Below are 24,126 nucleotides of genomic sequence, written 5' to 3'. Positions count from 1 at the left end.
TGACTCTGTAAGGGGGCGACTTTGTAAGGGTGTGACTCTGTCAGGGGGCGACTTTGTCAGGGGTAAAATTGTAATGGGGTTGACTTTGTAAGGGGGTAACTTTGTAGAATGCTGGTTATCTCACCACCTAGCAAGCTCGCCACCAACAAAGTCGACCCTTGCAAAGTTGCCCCCTAACCGGCTCGCCCCGGGTCATTACAAAGTGGCCCCCTGACAATGTCGCCCCCAAACGATGTCGCCCCCAAGCAAAGTCACCCCCAGAAAACAAGTAAGGATTCCTACGGTAGTATAATGGCTTTTGCGAATTCAATTATTGTATTGGAAACAATATAAAGTAGAGCCTATACTGACAATGTCGCCCCCGGCCACTGTCCCCCCCCCCCCCCCCCTAGCAAAGTCGTCCCCAGAAAATAATTAAGGATTCTTTTGTAATGGCTTAATTATTGTTTTGGAAATAATATAAAGTAAAGTCTGCTTGAGGAAAAACATCATCAATAATAATAAACTCCATGCACAAAGTTCAAATTTTTGGTCAATGATTTTATTTTTTTTACAAATAATATTAATAGGCTAAATAGCAATTACTGAATTACAGATGTAACATCGTAAGGCTAACTGTTTCTATAGTGGATACTTGGTGGAAAGCTTAATAATGAGTTTCTAAGTGCAAAACTAAAATAACAATGAGAATGATTTTTGGACATTATCTCAGAAACTAATAATAGTCACCGTTTAAAGAAGACATCTTTCTTAAGCATAATTTAGGTGAACTAAAGTGAAACAAAATGTTAGAAAATGAACTTTCCTTTGCAGTTTGTGTAAGAAAATCTCTACTATTTTATATGGGAATTTTACATGTATTCACCTCTTTGTTAAATATAATGATAGGCTAAACATACTTTGATGGTTCTTAATTTTTATGAAATATTTCTCATTATAAGTATTGATTAACTTGGCTTTGCCTCGGGTTCCATTTCCCCCCTCGGGTGTACAAAACGCCATGGACCCTGTCCGACGTGCGACAATTGTATAATGTACCCAATTCAATTAGGTCAGGCTCAGTACACAAAATCAAAATTTGTCTTTGTAAAAATTCATCGTATCTCAATTTTCAACAATAATAATATTTCTTAAAACCTTTAATAAACACATTGCTTTTATATCTGGCTCTTTAGACTGTGAAGTGTTTGTGGACATGAATCTGGTTGGGAAACATGTTTTAAAATTATCATCCATACTATTTGCCTCATAACTGCAAAGTTTTCCATTTACTTTGTGAACTAAAATGTCTGCTAATTTGAGGAATCCAGAATTTGCTTCAACAAAATGGCAGACTGTGTTAGTTCAAGAGGGTATAACAAGAAAACCAAACAATTTTCAGGTATATTTATGTGTGGGTCGTTTTTTTTTCAAAAATTGAAAAATCTTTCCAACCATGTAGGCCTATATTCTTTTCATAGCAAGAACTTCCTAAAGCACAAAACACCAAACCCAAATGAAACATGTCCCTTTAAGCATCTGAGGTAATTCAACATTAAAAAGTCAGGCTCAGTACTTATTATCAAACCTTGTTGAAAATTTGTCACATCTCAAATTTCAACAATTTCGATCACATTGTCATCAAAACCTTCTCCAAGAGAAACATTGCTTTTAGACGCTTTGGACGCTTTGGACTATGAAAGTATTTGTTACATGTACGTGGGCAATATCCACACTAATGGGCACAAAAGTGTGACATGGAAAGGGAATGTTGGATAGCAGTAACAAAATTATGTTGTCATGTTTTTTGTCTGTGTACATTCAGAAGCACATGACGATTGTGGTTAACAAAAAAGATGCCTGTCTTACAAAGTTATCCCTTTGGTTCATTAGTGTGGAATTGCCCACATGTATGATATGAATCTGGGCCCAATTTAATAAAGCCTAAAAGCAAAACAACTCGCTCAGCACAGAAAAGTATTGCTTGACAGAAACAGGTTTCCACCCAAAATAACATCAGTTTTACTTAGCAAATAAATTTGTCAAGAATTGTTTTCTGCCTAACAGCTTTATGAAATAGGGCCCTGGTTGGAAACATGTTTTGGAAGTAGTGTATAATTATCAACACTAAAAGGTGCCTCATGACTGTGTGGTTTTCCTTATACTTTGTGTTTTGTGGAGTCAAAAATTCCATTTACTTAGTGAACTAAAATAGTCCGCCTTTTTTAGGAGTCTATAATTTGCTTCAAAAAAATGACAGACTGTGTTACTTCCAGAGAATATAGAGAGAACACCAAACAATTTCCAGGTACATGTTTATCGGTGTGGATCATTATTTTTTTTATTTTAAAACATAATTCTTCTTTCAACCGCATCCATTTCACAGCAAGCACTTTCTAAAGCCCAAAACAGTAACACCCAACTCGAAAGTGACGTGTCCCCTTTAGGCATGTGGGATAATTCAACAATAAAAAGTCAGACTCGGTACTTTTTATCAAACCTTGTTGAAAATTCATCACGTCTCAAATTTCAACAATTTCAATCACATGGTCATCAAAACCTTCTTAAAGAGACACATTGCTTTTAGATTTGTGTGTAATTATCAACACTAAGGTGCCTCAAAACTGTGTGGTTTTCCTTTTACTTTGCGTTTTGTGGAGTCAAAAATTCCATAATACTTACTGTGAACTATAAGTCTGCCATTTTAAGGAGTCATGAATTTGCTTCAACAAAAATGGCAGGTTGTGTTATAGTTCAGGAGGGCAACAAGAAAAAAAAAACAATTTCCAAGTATATTATTTTTTGTGGATAATTATTTTCCAATTTTAAAACAGAACTTCCAACGTCATCCATTTCATAGCAAGCACTTTCTAAAGCTCAAAACACCCAACCCAAAAGCGACGTGTCCCTTTAGACACAAGGCAACATTAAAGTGTCAGGCTCAGTACTTGTACTTGTCAAAACCTTGTTGTTGTTTTCGAGTCTCAAGCTTCAATAATTCATTTGTTTCATGAACATTTTTTAGAGACACATATTGCTTTTGGGCGTTTTGGGCTATGACAGAGTTTGTTATGACATGAACCAGGTTGGACAGAATAGCATTTAAAAGTAGTGGATAATTAAAGTAAACTAATGTACTTTAAAACTGTGAGGTTTTCCAAATACTTTGTGAACTATGATGGTCTGCCATTTTGGGGAGTCAAACTACTGCTTCAACAAAATGGCAGATCATGTTAGTTCAAGACGGCCAAGGAAATCCAAACAATTTCCAGGTGTGTTTGTGCGGATGATTATATTTTCTAAATTTAAAACATCTTTGGATGACAGTCATTGAAGAGCGGCATATAGGGTGGTGACGTGGGCCTTCAGTGATACATGGTAGATGTTCATCCATGACTGCACAGAGATTTCTGGCTTTCGTTGAGTGGTTTCACAGGATGGAAATGACTGGAAGTGGCTGTTGTGAAAATCTTGATGTAAAATGAAGAACCAATGCTTTGCAGCATTTAGCATCATCTTGTTTGCAGTGGCTCTTTGGTGAATGTCCTTGATGCATGCATTGAGTTTCATTAGTACAGTGTTGCAGTCTGGCATAAACATGTGTCCGTGGTCGCCTCATGCTCACATTGTAATGGGGCCGCGGCCCTGGAGTCACCCCTGTTGTCTTTCAATCTCTCCCAATGTGGAGAAGATGTTATCAAAGTACTGCAAGATAAAAAAAAATCAATGAAAACAGATAACTAGTAGAAATAATTATTGGTTACCTCACCTCTGTAGGTAATCGAGACCTTCCACCCCCTCAGCTTTATTATGGAAACATAATGAACTTACTTCTGTTTTTTGTGTTAAAAATAGGTATGAGTTCACTCTTTATCGTAAAACCTTGGCAAAGGCTAAGAATGATAATCTAATATTAATAATCTGCCATTCGGACAACCTCTCATTGAGCCAAATGCAGTGATGGCAACCTGCTCGATCATTTGTAAACTAAGGACAAAAGGTCTGGAATCCGGAATTACACAATATCCCCCAGAAAAAGGGAGATTTACAGCATGAATTCCAGTACCCTCCATTTATTTTTTCGAGGGATTCAAAGCATAGCAAGGTATAGGTGCCTGCCTAGCCTGTGCATGCAGCACAATAGATTTCCCCGTTCAAAGAATATGGTCAAATGACCATAAAAAAAATGGATACTCTGAGTTGTTTCGGGCGTTTGTTAAGTGGCCACCATAAGCTAGTGTGAATAAGATTTGACTTTGTATACATCATCAGACATGGTTAAAATAACGAGAATGTATGGACAAAATTGCACAATTTTTCGCATGGGGCACACTGGTAATATTTGCAGGATCTACATGCAGATTTGACATTGTTTTTCTGATGCAACGAACTTTGATCAAAGGTTTTATCTACACACCATCAAAATACCTTCCCTATAGCATCTGCACTCAGGCCTGGAATAACATGCAGGCTACGGAGACCAGCGGTCTTCATTGCCCCATGTCTTGGCCTTGGTGCCCTTCAAAAGTTTCCCATCGAAGTGCCCTTTGCAAAATGCAAATGGCCTTGCCCTTCCATTATGAAACTGAAAAACAAAATTGAATAGAGTGGGACTCGAACCAACCACCTCCAGATTAACGTGTAGACATTTCTACCAACTGTGTCATATGATCCCTGGCTGCACAACAGTTTAAAACGATGTATGTACAAAATAGGGACACCGACATAGGTCTAGATAGCTGAGTTGATATAGAGTGCTGTAGGAACACGTTGCCTTGGATCGGACGAGTTGGTCTATAAAAAGAATTTGTAACCGTTTGTTATAAAATGCATGTTATTGGAAAGATGTTTTAAAAGTAGAATACAATGATCCACACATATTTGCATCGAAATTGCATGTTTTTCCTTTTACTTTGCGAACTAACATGGTCTGCCATTTATGAGAGTCCGAAATTTGACTCCCATAAATGGCCGACCATGTTTGTCAACGAGGTGAGAGGAAAACTACGCAATTTAGAGGCAAATATGTGTGGATCATTGTATTCTACTTTTAAAATATCTTTCTAATCAATGCATTTTATAACAAACTGTTACAACACTTTTCAAAAACCAGCTCGACTGATCCAAGGCAACGTGCTCCTTTAATCCATTTATTAAAAACATGTATGTTTTAAGTACATGGGTGTCAAATTGCCTGTGTTTCGATGCAAAACATTTCAAATGAATCATGCTTTTATATGATGACCTAAAGCTGTATGCAATTAGCATTCCGCAAGATCGAAAAACATTGAGAGGGGACCAGTAGCTCTATCTTGATGCATCTTTTTACAGTACGCTCTGTATAGTCTTCACCATAAAATGGATCAACTATACAGGATTAAATTAAATATGCAATATAGGATATTTCAAAGTTACACTTCAATGGGTGCGTTTTGGCGACAGTAAACAATAAAAGTTTTGATTATTGGCCTGTGATAAACCATTGGCTGATTCAACCCAAAAAGTTATTGGTTTACAACCGCCAAAACGCACCGCTGGGGTTATGATCGCACAAGGCATTCTGGTAAAGAAAAATGTGCACAGTGAAATCATTCAATTGGTGACAGTGAAATACCCTGAATATATTCATGCAAACCTACAGACATTAATGGTTGGCACACACCATAAAGTTGGGCACAAGGCAGTCGCAGAAACTTGGCCATAACATGCCACAACAAAATCATTGAAATGAAAACTGTTTTAACTCTGGACGCACATCTCAAATACAGGAGTTCAGTAAAACCTTTTTGTTAGCGGTACTGGGCCCCATTTCATGGCTCTGCTTACTGCAGAATTCTGTGCTTACGATCATGATTCCCTGCTTACGAGCAAGCACCGAGTTTCTGCGCTAGCCTTGTAAGTGTAGAATGCCTAGTAACAGGGAGTACGCACGCGCTGAAGCCAAAATTCACCGCTAATCCGTGAAATACGCTTGTCGTAAGCACAGAATTCCCTGCTTCCGTAACCTTGATTATGTGCTTACAGTAAGCAGAGCCATAAAATTGGGCCCTGTCGTTAGCTAATTTATTTAAAGATAGAATAACAACAAACTTGACTGCAACTTACCATGTGTGTATTGCAGAATGATGGCAAATATTTCACTACAGTAAAGCTTCTATGGCACTTTATGTACTCGATTCTCTTCAGCAGCCATTTCAGGGGAGGCCTTGCTTGTGGGCTGCCTCCCCACACATCTTCCTGCACATCTCAGAGTGTCATCTTCTCAAGGATTCCTACAAGTAAAAAAAAATAAAAATTGGGATTGAGCAAAGAAAAAAATGCCCAGTCAGTTGACCTTGAGGTTTATTATTTGATAAGTAAAATAAATAAAGAGTACAAAACATGATAAAACAACTTATTGACCCAAACCACATGATGTCCACATAATATTTGTAGTAATAACTAGTTCTTATATAGAGCACATTTCACAATAACCGTCTCAATGCGCTTAACGTTATTGTATTGGTCATTTGGCCATAACATTCTTTTAATCTGTCTCAGCTCCCTTGGGGGTATACAACCTGCAGCCAATTTCTTGAAACGCTAGGATTAATCAAACCCTTTGTTGTAACCAACAATGTTAGAATAACATCAACAGACACTCAAATTAAATTACAGCAAAAAGTTAAACGAAAACAACATTACAAAAATCAAGCCCAAAAAGAACTATGTCCTGCCATACAGATAATATTAGGAACCCCTGAATGTTGCATGAGATATGCAAAATGTCTCAAACTTGTCACATCATCGACTTGACCAAAACCGCCAGAGTATAAGAGAAAGAAAATTGCTGTGGTTGATTGCACAACCAAAGAGATACACATTTCTGTGGTTGTCAGTGCAACCAAGTTTAAAGAGATACAAATTTATGTGGTTGTCAGCGCAAACAAAGAGAATGAAATGTCTCTGTTTGACAGAGCAACAATAGAGTGAGACGTTTCTGTGGTTGACAGGGCAACCAAAGGGATAGAAATTTCTGTGGTTGACAGGGTAACCAAAGAGTGAGCAGTTCTGTGGTTGACGGCACAACCAAAGAGATAGAAACTTCTGAGGTTGACGGCGCAACCAAAAAGTGAGCAGTTCTGTGGTTGACGGCACAACCAAAGAGATAGAAACTTCTGAGGTTGACAGCGCAACCAAAGAGAGAGAAACTTCTGAGGTTGACGGCGCAACCAAAGAGATAGAAACTTCTGAGGTTGACGGCGCAACCAAAGAGATAGAAACTTCTGAGGTTGACGGCGCAACCAAAGAGATAGAAACTTCTGAGGTTGATGGCGCAACCAAAGAGATAGAAACTTCTGAGGTTGACGGCGCAACCAAAGAGATAAAAACTTCTGAGGTTGACGGCGCAACCAAAGAGATAGAAACTTCTGAGGTTGACGGCGCAACCAAAGAGATAGAAACTTCTGAGGTTGACGGCGCAACCAAAGACAAAGATGTTTCTGTGGTTCACATGGCAACCAAAGAGTGATACATTTCTGTGGTTGACAGCACAACCAAAGAGCGATACAGTTCTTTGGTTGACACATGGTAACCAAAGAGCGAGATTTTTTTTAAGGGTTGACAGGGCAACCAAAGAGCAATACATTTCTGTGGTTGACGACGCAACCAAAGAGTGAGACATTTCTATGGTTGACAGGGCAACCAAAGAGCGAGACATTGCTGTGGTTGTCAGCGCAGCCAAAGAGATAGAAACTTCTGTGGTTGAGGGCACAACCAAAGAGCGATACATTTCTATGGTTGACTGTGTAGCCAAAGAATGAGACATTTCTGTGGTTGACGGCACAACCAAAGAGATGCAAATTTCTGTGCTGACGGTGCAACCAAAAAGATAGAAGTTTCTGTGGTTGACATGGCAACCAAAGAGCGATACATTTTTGTGGTTGATAACGCAACCAAAGAGCAATACATTCATGTGGTTGACAGGGCAACCAAAGAGCAATACATTTACGTGGTTGACGGCGCAACCAAATAGCAATACATTTATGTGGTTGACAACCAAAGAGATAGACATTTCTATGGTTGATGCCGCAACCAAAGAGCGATACATTTCTGTGGTTGATGAATGATGACACAACCAAAGAGACAGAAATTTCTGTGGTTGACAAGGCAACCAAAGAGCAAAACATGTACGTTGCTGACGGCGCAACCAAAGAGCAATACATTTATGTGGTTGACGGCACAACCAAAGAGATAGACACTTCGATGGTTGATGCCACAACCAAAGAGCAATACATTTATGTGGTTGATGGCGCAACCGGGAAGTGAGACATTTCTGTGGTTGACAAGGCAACCAAAGAGCAAAACATTTACGTGGTTGACGGCGCAACCAGGGAGCGAGACATTTCTATGGTTGACAGGGCAACCAAAGAGCAATACATTCATGTGGTTGACGGCGCAACCAAAGAGCAATACATTTATGTGGTTGGTGGCGCAACCACAGAGCAAGACATTTCTGTGGTTGATGGCACAACCAAAGAGAAAAAAATTTCTGTGGTTGATATTTCTGTGGTTGACAAGGCAACCAAAGAGCAAAACATTTACGTGGTTGACGGCGCAACCAAAGAGCGAGATTGTCAGCGCAGCCAAAGAGACAGAAATTTCTGTGGTTGAGGAAGCAACGAAAGAGAAAGAAATTTCTGTGGTTCAGGGCGCAACCAAAGAGAGATACATTTCTATGGTTGACGATGTAACCAAAGAGTGAGACATTTCTGTGGTTGTGTGGCAACCAAAGAACGAGACATTTCTGTGGATGACAGCTCAACCAAAGAGAGAAGTTCCTGTGGTTGACATGGCAACCAAAGAGTGATACATTTATGTGGCTAACGGCACAGACCACCAAAGAGCGAAACATTTCTGTGGTTGACAGGGCCACCAAAGAGCGATACATTTCTGTGGCTGACGGCACAACTTAAGAGATACAAATTTCTGTGGTTGACTGCGCAACCAAAGAGTAAGACATTTCTGTGGTTGACAGGGCAACCAAAGAAAAAGATATTTCTGTGGTTGATTGGCTGGCACAACCATTTTAGTGGTTGACAAGCAACCAAATATATGAGGCATTTATGTGGTTGACAGGCCAAGACATTTCTGTGGTTGACGGCGACAACCAAAGAGTGAGATATTTGTATGGTTGATAGGGCAACCAAAGAGCGATACATTTCTCTGGTTGATGACGTTACCAAAGAGTGAGACATTTCTGTGGTTGACAGGGCAACCAATGAGCGAGACATTTCTGTGGTTGACGCAGCAACCACAGAGATAGAAGTTTCTGTGGCTGACATGGCAACCAAAGAGCAATACATTTCTGTGGTTGACGGCACAACTTAAGAGATAGAAATTTCTGTGATTGACAGCCCAACCAAAGAGTGACGCATTTCTGTGGTTGACAGGGCAACAAAGTGGTGTAGATTGTTGACTTGAAGAGTGAGGCTTGTGTGTTCTGTCATGGAGGGATCAGCTTGTTGGCGTTGTTTGGTGATAAGGCGTACTTCTTTCGTGGGTATGTTGGTGAAGAGAGAGACTACACTGTACATCAAAACTTACAACAATGTCCAATTGAATGAGGTGAATGTCCTTAATGATGTTGACGAACCGACTTCGGTTGGTGATGTGATGCTTTGTGAGGCAGCTTGAGACTGATGGAAAGATTGGAGATGGTTAGTGATCTTGTGTTCAATGGCCTGGACAACACTTCATCAGTTCCTACAACACCTGAACAACTTCCATCCACTATCAAAGTTACCCTAACCCTAACCCTAATCCTAATTCTAAACCTAATCCTAACAAAGTCCGAATCCAGATCCTTCAAACCATCAAGAATTCTAAGCTACCAAAACCTAACCCACGCAAGCAATAAAATGCCGCCATCTGAGCTATACCTTAAGACCAAGGGTAACGCCACTGTGGTCATGTCCACCTCTGACTACGAACAACAAGGTGACTGAGATTCTCTCAACCGACACTTTAAGACAACTACCAAGAAACCCTATCCAGGCCATCGAGCACAAGATCACCAAGCAGCTCCTATCTCTCCATTAGTCTCAAGCTGCCTCACAAAGCATCACATCACCAACCGAAGTCATTTCGTCACCATCTACCTCAGGCAATCGGACATTGTTGTAAGTTTTGATGTACACGTTGTATCTCTCTTCACCAACATACCCCGAAACAAGCATTCCTCATCACAAAACAACGCCTACAAGTTGATCACCCCATGACAGTTGTTCTCATTACTTGCGTATCTTCATCAATCTTCCGATGGAGGGACCACTCAAATGAGCAAACCGCTGAAGCTGCCATTGGATCTACTTAATTCTCAGAGAAATAGAGAAAGAAATGAAGGCCGCTGTGCTTGGATTGTTTAAAGAGTTAAACATAACAAGCCAGGACAGAGTGGCTCAGTAGAGAAACCTCATGAGGACAGACAGATATCACAAGAGAATAGGCTAGAGTGGTAGATAAAGGAAGAGAGAAGTATTAGCCAGGTCACTTGTAGAGTATACAGGAAACCAGATGATCCCATAGTGGCTCGAAAAACTATCACCGTAGGTTTAATTTCCACTGTGGAACATGAGGCAATTAAAAATAAGGCAAATGAGGCTAGTGAGCCAAAGCAGGGTTTGTCTTTGCATTTATTAGACTTTGCATTTATTAGACAAAACGAGTAAGCTGTTCCAGTCAGGACGTCTTTAGTAGAGTTCGCAGACGTGGAGGTCAAGATATAGGTAGGATGGATGTTATGAAACACCACATAACCACTGGAGATGCAAGGACAGTAAAACAGCGACCAAGATGGGACTCTGACTGCCGAAGACAGGTTGTTTGCATAAAGAAAAGAGGTGCCTGTGGGGTGCCAATGATGTACAAAGGCGTTTCTGTACAGACTACAGAAGGTAAACCTGTCCCCAAAAGTTTGAAGTTGAAGGATTCTTGACCTTGCGTCCTACGACAACAGGGATTTGCAGAGATAGATAGTCTTTTGCATGCCCTGACAGAGAAGTCAAGACTGTTGTAGTGGAGTGAGTTATACCATGGAGCTTCAGCTCCATGGTTATACCAGGGTGCATTTGACAACCCTGCAAGCAGTGTAGCCAGGAACAACTGGTAGAGTAGAGAGGGCAGTAAAAACATACTGTCCGCAGAGCATTTTAGAAAAGAGACACAAGAGGAAAAAGTTGTTGGTTATGGCGAAGAAAAACAAAACAAGAAAAACCCAAGTAGATGATGAGACTAAGTTAGGTTTTATAAGCCAAAAAGGAGGGCAAGAACTGCCGGAGTATAAATTTTCTTTCAGTGTTGACCTACAATGTGCCACTACCCAGCTACCCAGCTAACGTGCAACATGGGATGCATCAAAGTGTCAACTTTTTATTTATTTACATAAACACTTTCCAGTTAAAATAGTTCAATTGTAAGCTGAGCAAACTGCCAATTTACCCGATAGATTATGTTTGACAAAGTACACAAAACAAGATACAATTTAGTAGTATTGCAGTCGAGTCACCTATGTCAAATCAGAGTCAGAGTCATGAGTCACAAGTCACTTGGGTCGAGTCCAAGTCCCGAGTCACTTGTTTGAGTCTTGAGTCCGAGTAACGAATCATTTGGGTCAAGTCCGAGTCAGAGTCACGAGTCACTTGTTTAAATAGTTAAATAGTTCAACTTCAACCGGTTAACCTATACTAGAGCACTTGATTGCAACCCAAATGTCGAAAAATAAGAATAGGAAATTACAAAATAAAACACAATAGTTTAAATAAAGTTCTGTACTGCAATTTAAATTTCATTTCAGGTTTTACAAATACACAACATGTAGGCCCACTACATGTCCCAGAATATCTTCTAGTGATTATAAACTATTGCTTTTCTAAAAAAAAAACTTAAAAAAAACAACAATTACATACTGGTACTGAGTTATTCATATCAGAAAGATAGGTATCCAACAAACTTTTACGGTTTAAAGAAAGTAGACCTCTTGAAATAAAAATCAAAAACTGCCAAATAATGGTGAGGTGCACAATGCTTTTACAGAATAATATCCCAGCGGGCCGTACGCATCCATCTTACCCACAGACCCATAAAATACATCTGGGTCTACACAAATGACATGACCAGATTCGAACCCACATTCCGATGATTAACCACCTGAACTTGAATTCGACGCTTTTGACCACGACACCCTTCTTTAATTTTAAATGGAAATAAACTATATTGATAAAAGTGTAGATTATTTTAGTGAATCTACACTCAACTGTCAATTGGTTACAGACTAAAGTGAATAGTTCAACTTGATAAATAGCCATCTTACCATATTAAAAGATAACATGATCCTTGTCCATTGAAACACAGCTGAAAACATGTTATCTTCTGATACTGGTATACCAAAAAACACACCATAGTTTAATTGTAAACTGAGCAAACTGGCACTATACTCAATAATGTTTGATAAAGTACACATAATTAGATAAAAACAAGGAAACATACATTTACACTGTACTGTACACTGTAATCTTGGAATATCTCATTGAGCAAATTCAATAAAAAATTATTTCATAATGAATGAAATAGTGGTGGTAGGTACGGACATTATCCTATCTATATTTTAAAACTCCCTTTAACAGAATAAGGTCTAAAGAGTGACAAGCTTAACAGATTAAACTCTAAACCAATGAAAAGGCAGAATATTGGTGAGGGGGTTTATAATCTAAAATATTTCATAACAAATTAAAAAGTGGTGGTTGGATATGGACATTGTCCTCTATATTTTAAACCTCCCTTATTAAAAATTACAGATTGACAAATTTTAACAGAGTATAAACTGTAGCAACAAACAGAACCACAAACAAAAATCTTAAAGGCACTTAAATAATCCAAATAATTGGTACCATAAAAACTGACCTCTCTCCCTGTTGATAGTTTTGAAAAAATTGCCCCATTATTTTCTTGCGATTTGGATGACCAATTTTCACTGTTTCTAATGTTATGCATATTTTAGGATACACCAAGTGAGAATACTAGTCTTTCAGAATTACCAAACGTATCCAGTGCCTTACAATTCATCAGGCCTAAAAAAGGTTCTCAAATAAATTCATATTTTGAATCAGGTGAAGAAGGAATGGTGGAACTCCAGTTGCTTTCAGGGCTTTCCAAAGAGCTTCCCAGTCTACAGAGTCAAATGCTGCCTTGATGTCGATGTAAGCAACGTGGAGAGGCCTTTCAAACTTGCGGTGCAGTTCAGACAGGAGTCAAAGGGCGAGCATTGCATCCATTGTTGAACGGCCACTTGTGAACAAAACAGCGCGATGTTCCCTCATTGCCAACCAAACAGTTAGTTTACGGAACATTACAGACCCTTAAAGCCATTGGACACTTTCAGTAAACAGTTTTGTTCAAGGCCCACACTTTGTGTATCACAACGTAAATATAAAATAACAAACCTGTGAAAATTTAGGCTCAATCAGTCATCATTGGAAACTTAAAAATTTTCAAATCTACTGACATTTATCTTAATTTACAAAAATGTGTAAAGATAATGTTTTACATGTCTGTTTTTAACCTTGTTTCACTGTACCTCAAACATTATTCCCACTAAACCAGCAGTACTACTAAAATCTTTTTACAAGCCCACAAGTGGCATTCTTTTATGGAATAGTCTGGACAAAATATAACCTATACATGTAAGAGGGTTGAGGAACACCACAGAAAGAGTAATGTAGAACACCAGGCCAGTACCCATACCGTAGTGTGGGGATACGCCTTTACCGCCAGCAGGAGATCTGTGTGTATATACTCCAACTGACATCAATGAAGTGTCGACCATTCCGGGGTCCAGGCGCCTCCTTATATTATACACTAAACAAAAGCTAAAACTAAACTGGCCAGGTGTTCCTTGAAAAGAGAGAAGGGGAAGTAGAAGAGGAAATAGACAAGGAGCGCAGTGAACCTATTCAATACAACATATGGTGCTTCCATTTGGGACTTTTATGGCTCTCCAGATTTTTGTAATATTAAATAAATAAAATTAATAATAAAACTTTTGTAGCGCGCATTTGACAATACCTATCTCAATGTGCTTGCATTGATTTAACGTTCCCCAACGATGAATTAAGTTCGGTTCATGAGACATGAACTTTTGAATTCTGAAATTTTAACTCCCGGATTTGGCCAGAAGTAAAGGTCACATGGTATCATACTTCAGACAAGACTTATAACATACATGTATTTATATGCATCAAGTGTTTTGATATGCAATAACCTTGTAAGCTTATAATAAATAATTGATAAGGTTCTTATCAAGACATTTTTTATGTCAATATTAAGAAAATTAACTAATTAGTTTAAGCTAACTATTACATGTAACTATTATTTCATGACATTAGCTTTACAGTTGGTACAGATATTCATCATCTTCATCAGGTCGGACGTGCTCAGCTTTCTTTGGGATGTTTCTTCCATTTTTTCTTGGTTGATTTTTGAACCTGCATCCAGTATCCTCCATCAATCGGTCAAAATGGGTCTTTTTGGGGCATATTTGTCTGCCGGGGAGGAGTTTTCAAAGTAGAATATCTCCAGCGTTCAAAGTAGAATATCTTCAGCGATTATTCAACAGTTAGTCAATAGACCATATTTAGTGGTTTACAATTTCCTTGGGATTGGCACTGGAGAATTTTTCTGAGTAGTCTGCACAGTGTCCTTGGGATTGGCACTGGAGAACGTGCGTAAGCACAATGTCCTAAAGGATTGGCACTGCAGACATTGTCAAAATAGTGTGCGCAAAGTCCTTGGGAATGGCACCAGAGAATTTGTCAGAGCAGTGTGTGCACAATGTCCTTGGGATTGGCACTGGAGAGTTTGCGTAAGCACAATGTCCTTGGAATTGGCACTGGAGAATTTGTCAGAGGCGTATGCACAATGTCCTTTGTGATTGGCACTGGAGAATTTGCGTTTCAAGCACAGTGTCCTTGGGATTGGCACTGAAGAATTTGCGTAAGCACAGTGTCGTTGGGATTGGCACTGGAGAATTTGCGTAAGCACAGTGTCCTTGGGATTGGCACTAGAGAATTTGCGTAAGCACAATGTCCTTGGGATTGGCACTGGAGAATTTGTCAGAGGCGTATGCACAATGTCCTTTGTGATTGGCACTGGAGAATTTGCATTTCAAGCACAGTGTCCTTGGGATTGGCACTGAAGAATTTGCGTAAGCACAGTGTCGTTGGGATTTGCACTGGAGAATTTGCGTAAGCACAGTGTCCTTGGGATTGGCACTAGAGAATTTGCGTAAGCACAATGTCCTTGGGATTGGCACTGCAGAATTTGTCAGAGACGTATGCACAATGTCCTTTGTGATTGGCACTGGAGAATGTGCGTTTCAAGCACAGTGTCCTTGGGATTGGCACTGAAGAATTTGCGTAAGCACAGTGTCGTTGAGATTGGCACTGAAGAATTTGCGTAAGCACAGTGTCGTTGGGATTGGCACTGGAGAATTTGCGTAAGCACAATGTCCTTGGGATTGGCACTGCAGAATTTGTCACAGACGTATGCACAATGTCCTTTGTGATTGGCACTGGAGAATTTGCGTTTCAAGCACAGTGTCCTTGGGATTGGCACTGGAGAATTTGCAGTAGTATACGTATGGTATGTCCTTGGGATTGGCACTGGAGGATCTGTCAGAGTAGTATGCACAATATCCTTGGGACTGGCACTGCAGAATTTGTCAGAGTATAGTATGCACAATGTCCTTGGGATTGGCACTGCAGAATTTGTAAGAATAGTATGCACAATGTCCTTGGGATTGGCACTGCAGAATTTGTCAGAGTAGTATGCTCTCCTGATCTTGTCATCAGCAATTAGCATCTGTACCCAGTTCTATTGTTGAAGAAACGGTGATTGCTTACAACCTTGCAACATCAATGACCCGCCTGTCCACGCAAGGGACGGCACAACTTTCCAGGCGAATCAAACTACAAACACCTTGAAAACGACATGCACATATGCAGACAACCGATGTAGTACGAAAACAGAGAAGACGGAGACATTTGCACGAGAGTAATAGCAAAAGCTGCCACATATCGCGCTGCACCGAACACTAGGCTTGAGACCGGAACTGGTATGTGATCTTTCATTTAATATCTGGAATGGGGTTTCTTTGGTATAGGTATCTGTAAGTGTCAGTTGGTATTTAGTGAAGGTAATGTCTGTAAGGGTCAGTTGTAGGCCTAGTCGTTTGTGTCGGTAAGTGTGGTCATGAGTGAGGGGTTAGGGTTACATTACGGGTTAGGGTGATAGAACTCCCGGGTAGAACTAGGGTTAAGGTTAGGATGAGGGTTAGGATGAAGGTTAGAGTTGTGTTAAGGACAGACACATACAAGAAACCCCATTCCGGATATTGAATGCAAGATCACATAGCAGCTTCGTTTGTTTCAAGCCATTCGCACACCAATTTAGCATAATTTTAATTTGCATTCTAGAGCTCTCTGAATCCCCTGCTCTCGTTTCCTCAGACAACTCAAGATACACAATCTTGATGCTCCCCTCCATGACATAGTGGTGTCCATGGGTTCACCACCCTACATACAACATGGCCAAACATCTCACCAAGATCCTCCACCCGATTGGCCTCACACAGCACCGTATCACCAACACCAGTTTCACATTCGTGTCAGTTTTGTCAAGACAACACTTGATCATCAGTTCCTCATCAACACCTAAACAACCAGCATGCACTCATCAAATTGACCATGGAACTAAAGAAGAACAATACCATCATCTTCCATGATGTTTAAGTCACCAGAAATGAAGAAACACCCTCGCCCGCACGGTACACTGGAAGTGCGCGCGCAATTAGCATTATCTCCGCACAGGTCTTCATTCCATTATCCACTCTTGGAGTCCACCATCCAGAACAATTTGGTCCACTGTAAGCCCGTAGCAGTTGGGTACCCGAAAACAGTCGTTAAGTTCCAGTTCCACAGAAATTTCACATTTAGTTAGATATTCAGAGATGAAAATTATTCAGTTACGTCGTTAGTGACGTCACATATGTACTTTTAAAGATCATCACTTAGGCTGTGTATGCATCCAGTGTAGGATATGTCCCTCCTCATGTAAATGTCATTCATTTCTATTACTTGCAATTCTTGTTCATGTTGCTCCTGCAGGTCATCTCTCCCTAAGGATCTTCTTCTCTGTCTTCTACTTGTACCTCTTTTCCTTTTCCCTTTTCCTTGGTTGCCAATCCATGATTCTTGTTGTCCATATATTGTCAGTTCTAAGGGTAAAGTGTCTATCCTATCTCCATACAGGCTTTTTCATATTTTCCTCTGTTCTCTCTTGTTTCTGTGCATTCAAACCTGTCTTTAAAAGAAATGTAGCACTCGTCTCCCCATTGCTTTTGTTGGTGTGCAGGGTTTACGTTCAATCAGTTTTGTTGTTGTCTGTCCATGTTTCTGCTCCATAAGTTACTGTTGATAGCCCACACTGATCCTATTATTTTTCTCCTCAATACCATACCATGTAGGTATGTGTTCCTATCACAAAATGTTTCTCTGTGTTGTCCAAAGGAGCTCCATCCTGTCTTAACATCCTGGTTGATGCTTCATCTTTTGTGATGTCGTTCAGTTTTACTGTTTGGTACAGTATTTATATTCATTGACCCTGGTGATCTCTTGGTCCTCCACCATTATTGAGTCATCTGTTTTGAAGTTGGTCATGAATTTTTCCTTGTGCATCTTCAAATCACTGTCTTTATTTTTGCAGTTTACTTCATTTATTTGCACTTCTAAGTCATTAGCAGTAGAAGGGGTGATAGAGTCACATCATTTGCCATGCATAGATCTAATAACATTTCTCCATCGACATTGTACCCTTCTTTCTCATCCAGTAAAGTGTTCTTGAAAACCTTTTCCAACACCATGATGAATATTTTGGGTGATTTTTGTCCCCATGCCTTGGTCAATTTAAATCCTACATTATGTACTGCAATACATTAAATAAAAGTTTAATATAATTAAAAAAACATAACACATAAAAATTATAATAAATCACACAATAGATTTGTACAATCTATAAATCATTGCATGGGCTTTGCATACTTTTAAACAAAAGCTACACAGAGTGTGACCCCATTTGACCTTTACTTCCAGTTAAGCACGGGGTTAGAGCCAATGTCAGTTTTAAACTATTATCTATTTCGAGAAAAGCGCTGTGGCTGGCTGTTCGGCTCCATTGATCAACAGGTTCAAAGAAAGAACAAAAGAAAGAAAGATAGATAGATAGATCAATAAATTAAAGGTTAAGTTTTCACAACATTACAGCTGAATTGCAACTACATTGTATGACACATTCATTTAAAGTTACAAGCCAAAAAAAGTTACATAAATCACAAGCCAAAATGGGCATAATGTATACTTTTAATTATTTAAACTTCTTGTGTGCAAGCAGATTGATATCTAATATACATGTAGAAGAATCAGACATACACTTTATTGTTCTAGCTATGCACTTAGAGAGGCTTGTTGCATTATTATGCACTTTACAAATGTCTTTATTGCTACGTAAAATTGGGGACGTAGTGCTTTCTGCCCTACCGGCCAGGTTTCAGACTGATGATACCCAAGCCTACATCCGTGTGGAGTTTAAAAGGGGTTAACCCTGTTTCAGCCCTAGGAGTAGGTGGCAACGACCTCTGCAAGAAAAAATTGTAGCTCACACCTTGGAGTGGCGTTCGGGGTTCGTGTGTCTAGCGACTTGCATAATTTTTTTAATTTATCATGACAACAAATTAATTTACTATGATTTGAGTGACGGCTCAAGTACCAATGAAAATACAAATTTTCAAACAGACATGTGATATCAGTTCCAACTAATAAGAAATACAATTTGTAGAAGGCACTTCATGTGGTTTCCCTATTTTACTTAAAGGCACTGAACACATTTGGTAATTGTCAAAGACCAGTATCTCACTTGGTGTATCCCAACATACACAAAGTAACAATTCTATCTGTGGAAATATTGGCTCATTTGATCAATTGGGCTTCAACTGAAAAAGGCTTGATGAGGCCTAAAGTATTTCTCTGTCTCCCACGGCCAGTATCTCCATTGGGTACAAATATTGTGTTTGTGCTGACAGTCAAGATGATGATTTTTCATGCATATGACTACCTATCTCTGAAAGAGAGGCAGAGCACAAAAGTGGTAACACAACAAGAATTTCAGGAAAAGTCAATTGTACTTTTCCTGAAAAGTCAACAACAACTCATTGAGAATAATAGAAAATACCCCATCGCTACATGTAGGTCAAATGACTATCTTCAAGGTAAATAATGTGTTGTCAATAGTGAGTCGCGAAAGTTGATATCACTTATTATATTTTGAAAAAGTGACAAAACAAAATAGGAGAAAGTTCAGGTTTGCTGAGAACCTGCCAAAATCATGCAAAACATTTCTTAACAATTCTTCCTTTTTGAGTATGTTTGAAACAGTAACAGATGACAAAAACAAGACTCAGGCAAAATTTACTTCATTTTCAAGTAGGTTTACCAAGTAGGTTTTTATGCTAACAATTACTTTGAGTAATTACCAGTAGTGTCCATGCCTTTAATAAAAGATTTTAAATGGTAATATAATGTAGAAATTAAACTTTAAAAAAGGCAACATATTAACATAGGTATTAACAACATGGGTAAGCCTGGGCAACTAGTGACATTTACTACTTGACTAGTTGCACCACAAACAGTTGCAAATTTGAACTACATATGTAGTTGCGAGTAATTTTTAATTCCCAAGTTGCAATGCAGCATTTGTTTGCCGCAGGCGTAATATACTAAAATTCCAGCTGAAAGGATTGATAGATTGTATCACTGATGTCAGTAATGTTTAAGGCACCATGATTAACCTAGTAGTGAAATAGCGGTTGTCCTGACTCGTCTAAGCAATCAAAAGTGTCGACCCTAGTCATGCAAGTCGCCCAGGCTTAAACAGGAGTAGGCACACTTCATAAAACGTATGTGATTCGTTTTCTGCAATCACACTATATGACAGATAAAATAAATTTTAAACAATGTGAAACTTAAACTTAAATTAAAATAGAGAACAGCAATAGAGACTCCATGTACCAGCCAGTAATTTCAAAATTAATTTCTAAACTTTAAAAATGGTTTATCCAATGGCTGGTCGTAAAATGACTGAAACCATGCATGCATGGGTAATCTTCGGAATCTACACTTATTATTGAGAAATCAACAAATTTATTTAGTTCATTTCATATCAAAATTACCCAGAGCTTATTATTATGCAAAGAATTATAAGACCCATACAAATTGCAATAAAGACTGTATTATAGTTCTGAGCACTGCAGTGACAGCTGTTGCTTTGGTAAAATTTAGTAATAATCAACGTAAAACTACCATTCCTATTTTAAAAGATGTTAAATTTGCATCCAGGATAAAGATTGATAATTTTGGTTTAACCCTTACACCAATGTGTGTTAACACTGTTTACTCAGTACTTTCCTGAGTCCTGTGAAAAGTCCATTCAAGGTGAATGCCCTATTTGTATAGGTTACAAATAACTCATATCATGTTTTAGAATAAACAATGTAATTACTACCGATAGAATAGTATCAGAAATCATTGAGGTATTTAAGTGTGTGCAAGGAAGACCATAATGAAGCCTACTAGAAATTTGTATATTATAGAACTAGTTGCTCAAAAAGAAGCTTGATGAAAGTACGCAGGTAATGAGAAAATAGATGACTTGTTGAATAGTGATGCTTGTGGGGTCTGTTATGGAGGGATTAACTTGTAGGCATTATTTGCAGATGAGACACGTTTCTTTCTTTGTCAAAACTCTCCAGAATGTCAGTTTGACCCAAGGTGAATGTAATTTATGATGTTGACGAACTGGCTTAAATTGGTGATGTGGTACTGTTTGAGGCCAAGTAGTGGATGGAGAATCTTTGTGAGATGTCTGACCTTGTTGAAGATTGTTGAAACCCATGGGCGCCACGATGGAATGGAAGGGAATATCGGGATTGTGAATCTCGGGTTGACCGATGAAACGAGGGCAGGGGGATGCAGAAGTCTTGAGATGGCAGTACCTCGGTGAGCTGATGGCCTTAGACTGATGGAGAGACTGGAACTTGTTGCTGATCTTGTGTTCGATGGCCAGAATGGAGTTTCTTGGTAGATGTATGTAAGTGTTGGTCGACAGAATTGCAGTCTCCTTGAGGTTATAAGTCAGATGTGGACTCGACCACAAACCCTAACCTTAACTCAACTATAACTCTACCCTAAACCTAACTCAAGTCCATATCCAGATCCTGCTAATCCTCAAGAACACCAACCTACCAAGACCACTCAAAAGCAAGCAGTAGATGCTGCCATCTAAGCCCTACCTAAAGAACAATCCATCCACTTTATGCCAGCCGACACAACACTGTGGACATATCTACCAATAAAGTATAACCACAAGGTGACTAAAATTCTGTCGACTGACACTTACAGACGCCTACCAAAAAACCACATCTTGGCCATTGAATGCAAGATCAGCAACAAGCTCCAATCTCTCCATCAGTCTAAGGCCATTAGCTCACCCAGGTACTGCCATCAAAAGACCTCTGCATCCACCTGCCCTTGTTTCTTCGGTCAACCCAAGTTCGCAATCCCGTGTTCCCCTCCGTCCCATCGTGGCGCCGTAGGTTTCAACAACCTACAACAAGGCCAACATCTCACCAAGATTCTCCACCCACAACTTGGCCTCCAACAGAACCACATCACTAATTTAAGCCAGTATTGTTGAGCTTCTAGTAAATGGGGTTTATTGATAGTGTTCTTTAAAGTAAAATTTTTATTTGTTGATTTTTATCTATTTTTTTTTCAAGAGAGAAAAAAAGCCAGTAGCGACGTTATAGTACTGAGCAGCACATAAGAAAGTGTATAAATGACTAATTGTTTATGGAATGTCTGAGCTGAAGGCAAGTACTTGTGTAGTTAAATGATTCTACAATTCAGAGTCTATTCTCTGACTAATGATTTGGATATATCAACAATTAGTGTAGATTTCTAAAGACCTCAATGATTTTTTGATACTATTTTATATGTAGTATTGCATGGTCCATCCGAAAAACATAATGTGGATATACATAAACAATAAAAGTAGGCCATTCATCTTGAGTGGATTTACAAGTTGATGCTGCATGAGTTCTGCAGAACCATTTACAAAATTTTAACCCTGATTGTCATAACATTTGTAATTTTACATCAATCATTACTGGAATTTACTGAAGCAACAGTTAGCACTGTGATTGTTTGCTAAAGAGTGTAGATTTACAGAATTAATGTTTTATTGATACAATTGGGTCCATTTCTGGATGTGATCTGTACTGACCTGATTCCAATCTTCTTCTTGCAAGCTTGATGTGCAGATCCGACCTCCAGTCTTGAAATATCTTGAATGCATCTTCAACCACATCTGCAAATAAAGTATAAAAACCATTAAAAGGGCTAGATGTGATTCATATCATTTTCTGTAATGAACAAGAGAGCCAGTAGGCCCTATATCAACCACAATAACAGATGTTATAATGAAGTTTAACAATGCACATGGTCACGAGTAAGAATGGGTGTTCAAATAATTCGTACTTGACGATTCCAAGTGCCATATCAACTTGACCCGTCAGACACTATGACGGCTGTGTGGTACGCACAATCTCCAACTAAAAAAGACAAGTCAATTTTTTTAAACAGACTAGGTATGGTGAGTGTATCGATAATGTGCATAATCTAGTAGTGGTGCAATACTCAACTATCACCAAACCCCCTCTATTGGCTCCGCGCCACATAGATCACCATACACCACTCAGATTCAGAACGCCTTCTATGAGTGGAATAATCCCAACCCGAATAATTGATGCCACGACAGAGATGGACTTAACCATTCTGTGCGTGAAGGACATGCACGTAAAAAAAAAATGGAAAAACCCAATTCGTGTATGAAAAACCTAATGCGAGATTTATAGACAAGAAAGACTCAATAAACGCCAGATGTGAGATGGCAGACATATACAACCATTGAGCAGACAATGTTTTTAGATACACCAAGACTAACGGCACTTTCGAGTGAATGTGCCCGCTACAATAAGTGACACAGATGGGGAAAAGAATATCTGCATATAAACGATGTTTCTATTCAAAAAACGATTACACCTCCTGGCATGGAGTAGATAGACATAGGGCCAAGGAAAAAGCGGTACTAATTATTTATTCAGATCATCATCATGCAGAAATCTCCTCTGGAGTATACTCGCACATTGGTTGCGGTGCAAACTAGCAGGTGCAAAAGATACGCATACTGTGCAAGTAAAATCATTTTTTAAGCATTTTGTGGGGGGGGGGGATGGATATTTAACTGAAGGTGACACCGTTCAGTCTGGTCTTGAAGATGCATAAGCAGGAACATCAACATGAGAATCAATAATATTAATATATTTTTTTATGATTTAAGAAGTAGATTTGGAATATGGGATTTTAATTTTGAGCATCGTACGTATTACTTAGCTCCCACTTACTCTTTGTCTTGGCTCTTTGCTGAATACCATGCAGCGTATAAACTACTGTGGCACCACCACCATTGAGTGGCACACAGTGAACAGAACACGCATTCATGAGAGTGTGTTTTGGGCACGGAGTCAGAAGGAAATTGACCGGATTTTGTACATGTATTTTAAGTGCTAAATAACCAAAGATTACCATGCACGAATTACCAGCGGTTTCACGCAAATGCATTTCGACAGGAAGAAATCAAAACAATTTTGTTTTACCTTTTCTTGGTGAAACTAAGAACTACGTCACCCAGTCATGTCCTCTCAGTTGTAAAATGGCGCTGCTCGACTCGTGCATGCGCACTGCTAAATCATAGCTAGCGGTGTGGTGGCGGGATGTCACCACTTTTGTGACGTCAAAATGTTTAGGTTTTTTATCCAAATCCAATGGCATCGCCGTATTTCAAAAAAAATGAATATTGATCACATAGTGTTCAACCAGTGGTTTATTTAGGTTTATTTAGGTTTTTTTCACTTTCCTTGGATATTATTTTAAAATTCTGCAAAAG

The 24,126-nt window shown here is 39.1% G+C and overlaps 1 long non-coding RNA gene across 1 annotated transcript; it reads right to left on the bottom strand.

Moving 5' to 3' along the window:
- Positions 1–640: 640 nt before the first annotated feature.
- Positions 641–23,899, bottom strand: LOC139941644 (uncharacterized). Its single transcript, XR_011786612.1, has 4 exons — positions 23,837–23,899; positions 22,405–22,488; positions 6,085–6,251; positions 641–3,684 (listed from the first exon to the last, which is right to left on the bottom strand). It is a non-coding gene; the product is annotated as an uncharacterized lncRNA (long non-coding RNA).
- Between the last annotated feature and the right edge of the window lie 227 nt (positions 23,900–24,126).

Source organism: Asterias amurensis, chromosome 9, assembly GCF_032118995.1.
Source record: "Asterias amurensis chromosome 9, ASM3211899v1".
In the NCBI taxonomy this organism is placed as follows: domain Eukaryota; kingdom Metazoa; phylum Echinodermata; class Asteroidea; order Forcipulatida; family Asteriidae; genus Asterias; species Asterias amurensis.
Note: the sequence above shows the minus strand (reverse complement) of the source record. Positions and strands in the feature narration are given on the sequence as shown.